Here is a 7545-nt window from a genome sequence, read left to right on the forward strand (position 1 = left end):
CCTTTTATGATACAATTATTTATGTTTCAAAGTTCAGAAACAAATCAAAAAACATTTTTTCTTCATCTTTAGATTTCTTTAATTGTTTCACTTATACAAGTGATGGTCTCTTATATCATGAAACATGATTGGTAAACTAAAATTATTTAAAAGTAAAAATGTGTACATCAGTGTTTAGTTTGCCATAAACAATTATTTTGTAATCTTTATTATTTAGTAAATATCTAGAAAGTATCTCAATAACTGTCTTTTTTTTTTAAGTTTTATTGCGCATAAAAATTACTATTTTTTAAATTATATATATCTATATATATATATTGTAATTTAAATAGAATTACTCTATAATTTTTTATTTTTTAAATATTTTTTTGTAAAAGGATAAGTTTCGTTTAGTGATTTGGGTTTTTTATGCTTTAAATAATCATTTTTGGATCATAACTTTATGAATTTAGTTCTCAATTTATTAATGTTTTTCTACATTTCAAAATTTTCTCAGTGACATAAACACCATTTCATTTGGAGTTTGGATGGAAAAATTTTGTTAGCATTTATTGCTCACACATGTGGGTTTTCAAAATTATTATAAAAGGTCTAAAACCCTAACACTAACTTGGGGTTGAAGCATGTAAAAACCTTAATTCTAATCATTGATAATTATTAGGATATAATACTTGGTCACTAGAAAGAAAGGGGTTCCATTTTTATTGTACATTGTTTATTGTTTTTTTGTTAAATAGAGCATCTGAGTGGGAGGGATGCTGATGCATAACAAAGGAAGTAGAAGATCATATATTAGTGATACTCGCTACAATGTTCATAGTTCCATAGTGAGTGTTGAGATTTCTTTGCGTTTGCAGTTCATAACTAAGAAGAAAGGGTTAGAGCATAGGCCTCTCCTTCTAGTTGGGGGTTTCTCATATTGGGTTTTTACAAGGTACATTTTATGTTCATTGTGTAGTGGGTGTGTCATTTGCTTATCTCTTTCATTTTAGTTTTAGTTTATTTAGTATTTTATGCATTAATATAGTAATATTAAAATTCTAGAATTGAAGTAAAACAAAATATACTAAGATCTTTTAGAATATTATAATATTTTGTTTGGAAAAACTATTCCAATGGAATATCCACAACAATCTATAGATCATATTGGTATTTGAGTGGTTTTCTTTGAGGTTTTTCTATGTACTTACAAAAAATATGAATCTTCATATGGTTGGAAAACCCTAGCCATTACAGTATAATATAGTGACAATTCACAAGATGAGTTGGATGAGAGATTTTCAAAGTTGGATGTAGGAGTCACATAATTCTACCCCATCATGGTCATCCTCATGGTTACTTTATAGAACAAGCTTGGACTTCTCAAGGAGTTTGATGGCTCTCATTCAAAATCTAGATTAGATGAGAAATCTAGAGATAACAAAGGCATTAAAAAAGAGGTTAAAAAAGGTTCAAATAAAGATAGAACAAGTTATGAGTGCCATCACTTCTTCCTAATTTCCATTTAAAGTGGAAGAGAAAGTAGACATTAAGAACTACCAATGTGAGATTGATGTTTTGATTTGAATCAATGGTTGCAGTAGTTAAAAGTGTATTTCAATGTTTATAACATAGTGGAAGAGTTAAATATTTCATGTTCTTGATTAATGTTAGAGGGTCATGCCAAACATTGGTGGGAAATTCCCATGGAGACATTTAGGCTAGAGGCTAACCCCCTAATAACTAAGTGGGAGGTGTATAAAAACCACAATTATTCCCATTTCTTCTAGTAAAGACAAGGGAATAATGTTAACAATTATTCCTTTAGGTTTCTATAGTATCATAATTTAGAATTGAGGAGAGTTGACATGCAAATGATATCATTTTACCTCTTAGGAAGCATTCCGAGGATTAAGAGCCATCTGATATCCAGACACCATGATCGATTCCCATTTATAAAAACTAATGTTTAATATTTCTAAATTTTTATATTTATAGTAATAATTTTTTTGATTTCCTACATGTATCATGATCGATTAATCTAAATATTTATATTATTAATTAAATTTCGATTAATTTAAATATTTATATTATTATTATTATAAATATATTGATTTGCAGGTAAAATTGTCTTCATGTTATGTACCATGACAACTTTAAATGGGATATTACATATTTCGATGTATTTACTTTTTAGGATGGAATTAAATTTATGTTTTGATATTTTTTTCAAATCTTCATAATTATAAAATGTAGTTTTTTTGAGATGCAATTATATATTTCTCCTTTTATGATACAATTATTTATGTTTCAAAGTTCAGAAACCAATCAAAAAACATTTTTTCTTCATCTTGAGATTTCTTTAATGGTTTCACTTATACAAGTGATGGTCTCTTATATCATGAAACATGATTGGTAAACTAAAATTATTTAAAAGTAAAAATGTGTACATCAGTGTTTAGTTTGCCATAAACAATTATTTTGTAATCTTTATTATTTAGTAAATATCTAGAAAGTATCTCAATAACTGCCATTTTTTTAGGTTTATTGCGCATAAAAATTACTATTTTTTAAAATTATATATATATATATATATATATAGAATTATTCTATAATTTTTTATTTTTTAAATATTTTTTTTAAAAAGATAAGTTTCATTTAGTGATTTGGGTTTTTTTATGCTTTAAATAATCATTTTTGGATCATAGCTTTATGAATTTAGTTCTCAATTTATTAATGTTTTTCTACATTTCAAAATTTTCTCAGTGACATAAACACCATCTCATTTGGAGTTTGGATGGAAAAATTTTGTTAGCATTTATTGCTCACACATGTGGGTTTTCAAAATTATTATAAAAGGTCTAAAACCCTAACACTAACTTGGGGTTGAAGCATGTAAAAACCTTAATTCTAATCATTGATAATTATTAGGATATAATACTTGGTCACTAGAAAGAAAGGGGTTCCATTTTTATTGTACATTGTTTATTGTTTTTTTGTTAAATAGAGCATCTCAGTGGGATGCTCATGCATAACAAAGGAAGTAGAAGATCATATATTAGTGATACTCGCTACAATGTTCATAGTTCCATAGTGAGTGTTGGGATTTCTTTGTGTTTGCAGTTCATAACTAAGAAGAAAGGGTTAGAGCATAGGCCTCTCCTTCTAGTTGGGGGTTTCTCATATTGGGTTTTCACAGGGTACATTTTATGTTCATTGTGTAGTGGGTGTGTCATTTTCTTATCTCTTTCATTTTAGTTTTAGTTTATTTAGTATTTTATGCATTAATATAGTAATATTAAAATTCTAGAATTGAAGTAAAACAAAATATACTAAGATCTTTTAGAATATTATAATATTTTGTTTGAAAAACTATTCCACTGGAATATCCACAACAAAACTATAGATCATATTGGTATTTGAGCGGTTTTCTTTGAGCTTTTTCTATGTACTTACAAAAAAAATGAATCTTCATATGGTTTGAAAACCCTAGCCATTATAGTATAATATAGTGACAATTCACAAGATGATTTGGATGAGAGATTTTCAAAGTTGGAAGTAGGAGTCACATAATTCTACCCCATCATGGTCATCCTCATGGTTACTTTAGAGAACAAGCTTGGAATTCTCAAGGAGTTTGATGGCTCCCATTCAAAATCTAGATTAGATGAGAAATCTAGAGATAACAAAGGCATTAAAAAAGAGGTTAAAAAAGGTTCAAATAAAGATAGAACAAGTTATGAGTGCCATCACTTCTTCCTAATTTCCATTTAAAGTGGAAGAGAAAGTAGACATTAAGAACTACCAATGTGAGATTGATGTTTTGATTTCAATCAATGGTTGCAATAGTTAAAAGTGTATTTCAATGTTTATAACATAGTGGAAGAGTTAAATATTTCATGTGCTTGATTAATGTTAGAGGGTCATGCCAAACATTGGTGGGAAAGTCCCATGGAGACATTTGGGCTAGAGGCTAACCCCCTAATAACTAAGTGGGAGGTGTATAAAAACCACAATTATTCCCATTTCTTCTAGTAAAGACAAGGGAATAATGTTAATGAGTATACCAATAAGTTCCAAAAGTGGTCATTATGTATCTCCCAAGAACTCAAATGTACTCCTCAGGTTTCGATGCTCTATAGATTCATTTATAGAAGTAAGTCATTCTCTTTAAACCTAGGAAAATTGATGAGGTATCTAAAAAGCCATAGTACTTGGAGAACATGGGTAAGAATAAATAAAAACAAAGTGGTTCAAAACACTAATATGCATCCATGGAGTGAAAGAAGAAGTTGAAATGAAATGAGAAGAAGGAAATAACCATTGTTTATTAATGTGAGGATTTAAAAATTACTACAACCATTTTAACACCAATGGTCACAACAAAGATAAGTGTTAGAAGATACATCTAGAGCTAAATCCAAAGTATTGAAAGAAGTATCCCAAGAAGAAGATGTTAGTTATGGATTTATGAAATCATATAGAGAGCACCATAGGTATAGACGTAGAAACATCCACACTATAGTTCCAAAAGAGGTGGCATTAAGCAAACTCCATCCTAAGGAAGACAGTGAGAAGACTAAACTCTTCTCTAATAATACCCAAGCTGAGAAGAAAAGGTTGGATGCTATATTTGATTCTAATTAATAGGCTAATATCATAGTATAATATTTGGATAGCGAGCTTGGATTGGAATTTCGTAACCATACCAACCCATATCCATTAGGATGGGTAAATAAGGATGTAAATCTCAAGGTCACTGAGTAGCATAGGATTAATTTTTTTGTAAGTCCAAACTATATTGATTAAGTGAAGGTATATGTAGTATTATTTGATGTGTATGGTGTAGCATTTGGAAGCCTCTTGTTATGATCTAGGCACCTTGATAATGATAAATGAAATGAATAAAATCTAGTTTTTGGGGGACACCTCATTTTATAAATAATCCAATGCATAAGACAAGATATGGTGATCCAAATACTAGGTCTCCTTAGAGTGTGTGTGTGTGTGTGTGTGTGTGAGTGTACGTAACAAAAAGGGTACAATCATAATTAAATGGTATAATGAAAGGTTATATCCAACGTATTAATATAATAGATAAAATAATAATGAATTTTTACTAGGGCCTTAATATAGCCCCACTCTTTTAAGAAAGATTTTCCCTCAAAGCTTGCAATTGAAGGTGTTTCTCCGCGAACTACTAATTTTCCCACGTATTTTCTTCTAGAGACCTATTTTATTAGGTACTTCATAATGGATGTATTCTTAAGATGTAGAGAATAATGATATATAACTATTTTTGTTCTAGAATTAGATTCCCTTGTAACATACCCAATCCCCAAGGTGGATTTATGGAGATGGGGTGTCAAAACTTTTCTCTATCCGTGAATGTTTCAAACACCTTTTCTAAGGTCACCATAATCTTCTACCTACCAAAAGCTTTAAAATGATATAAATTTTACCTCATTTCGAGTTTTGGTCATAAATTTATGGCCCTTAAAAGAATTTTCTGTAAGTGTCTTGTTAGCTTCCATATGAATGAAACATGGAACCTCCACTCACCTATCTCCATCATATAATTCCATGTTCATATCCAAACATGTCAACCTACCCAATCTATTGGTAGTCATATCTATTAACTGGTCATCAAAAAATACACCACTATTTAAATTCTTGCCTTCCATGTTATTTAATCCTAGTTCAATGGATAGATCCATAAATTACATGAACCTCACTTTCCTATATGTTAATATGGAAAAATTATATAAACAATTATATGCATCAAATGTCACTCAACGCCACAAAAAACATATACAGGTTGATCACTTTCTGCTGGAAACATCATTAAATCCAAAAATCAAAAGGTTCTCTTAAGGTCCATTTAAAAAATCAAACCATGCAAGTGCGCCAATGACAACTTTTACCATATCCATGCGACTATTTCTTTGATAGTCGTGTGATTCACGAAAGTGCCAAGTCAATAATCGATGGACGATATTACATTGAATGGGTTGTTTTCCTCCAATAGTACAAGGTCAACTAGCCATTTTTTAGCCTCACTAGTCTTAATTGGGAGATATGTAGCTCCCAAAGGAATCCTCGTGTCCTTCCCAAGTCTCTATCTCATTAGAGAGCTAAGGGAGAGGTGTGATTTGATTCAAAATCTATAAATTTAGGGAGAAGGAGAGACAAAGAGTAGAAGAAATCAATACATTATTATTCTACCAAAATATTGCCCAAGCATTTAACATTTTTTTGCTAAGAAGTATTCCACATTTTGGGAGTTTTTCCACATTATTATCTGAAAGAGAGAGGTTCTTGCAAAGGATTTAAAGAGGACTTCCTTGTTGGAATCTGGAGAGAACCATTGTTGATATTGGTTCTCTCCAAGTGTTTTTCATGCTTTCACATTATATCTCTACCACCAGTAACTAATAAAAAGGAGTTTCTTTTCATTTCTCTTTGTCTAGTTTGTTTCTCATTGATTTTTTTCTTTCATTGTTATAATTGTATTATCCATGCATTGTTTCTTCACCATTAACATTGCATTTGTATTCCATGCATGAATTTTAGCATTTTCTATATGTGGGATTTTTTAAATGTAATGACCAACCTGCAAAAAGAAATGGAATTTGGGACACCATTTACTAAATTCCAAACTACACTATCATTTGGAATTTCTTTCAACGAATAAATAGGTCATTTAGATGCATAAAAATTCCTTTTACTAACTTAGTTTGGTTTGGTTGCTGGAGCATTGACTAATAGAACCCAACCGATTTTTGTTAACTCTTATTTCTGTTTATCAAGTAATGGGCCACCAAGATAATAAACCCCCTTCTCTTATTTGTTCAAATATGGTCCACTAGACAAGATGCCAATTAACAAACCCCCAATTCCTACCAATTATTAGTTGTAGTCACTAAGCACCAAGATTCTTGGATAACCATCTCACAAGGAGAACTCGCCACCCAAGACATCCAAATATGGAAAAATGTAAAAACACTAATTCTCCAAAGTTCTAATCCCAAAATCTTGGTCTCCATATCATATTTGCCACATGGCTCCACATCAGTCTCCATGTCATCTTCATGGTCCTTATGTGCCATATTTTCACATTGATCTGAACTTAAACAAGAATTCTAGAACTTATAGTTGTAATCATAAACGCAAAGATGCAGCAAAAAAACACTTCATTTCATTAATAGAAAAATATTGAACTATGCTTACAGACAAAAAAATAAGATAGCTCAGGCGATGGTAGCTTATCTCTAAGAAGAGATGTGGTGGATACATGCTTATGAACTGAGTTATAATGAGGCTTAAGGGATTTTTTATTATTGAACAATAAGACAAAACCCTAAACAACCAAAACCCTAACTTGAGAAGATGTAACACCAAGAGTTTATGGGCCCCGTTGGGGTTAGTTGGGAAGCCAACTTCCCGAGGTCGTAACTCAGTCATATTATCTCTGTTTGATGCGTATGATACCTTGTTGGAAAGATATTTCCAAGTACTACAACTTCTGATGTGATTTCCCTTGCAATTAATAGAGGAATGTTTCCA

The sequence above is a fragment of the Pinus tabuliformis genome, chromosome X, assembly GCF_031772625.1.
Source record: "Pinus tabuliformis cultivar Carrire ecotype Pingquan chromosome X, CPIR1, whole genome shotgun sequence".
NCBI classification, from domain to species: Eukaryota; Viridiplantae; Streptophyta; class Pinopsida; order Pinales; family Pinaceae; genus Pinus; species Pinus tabuliformis.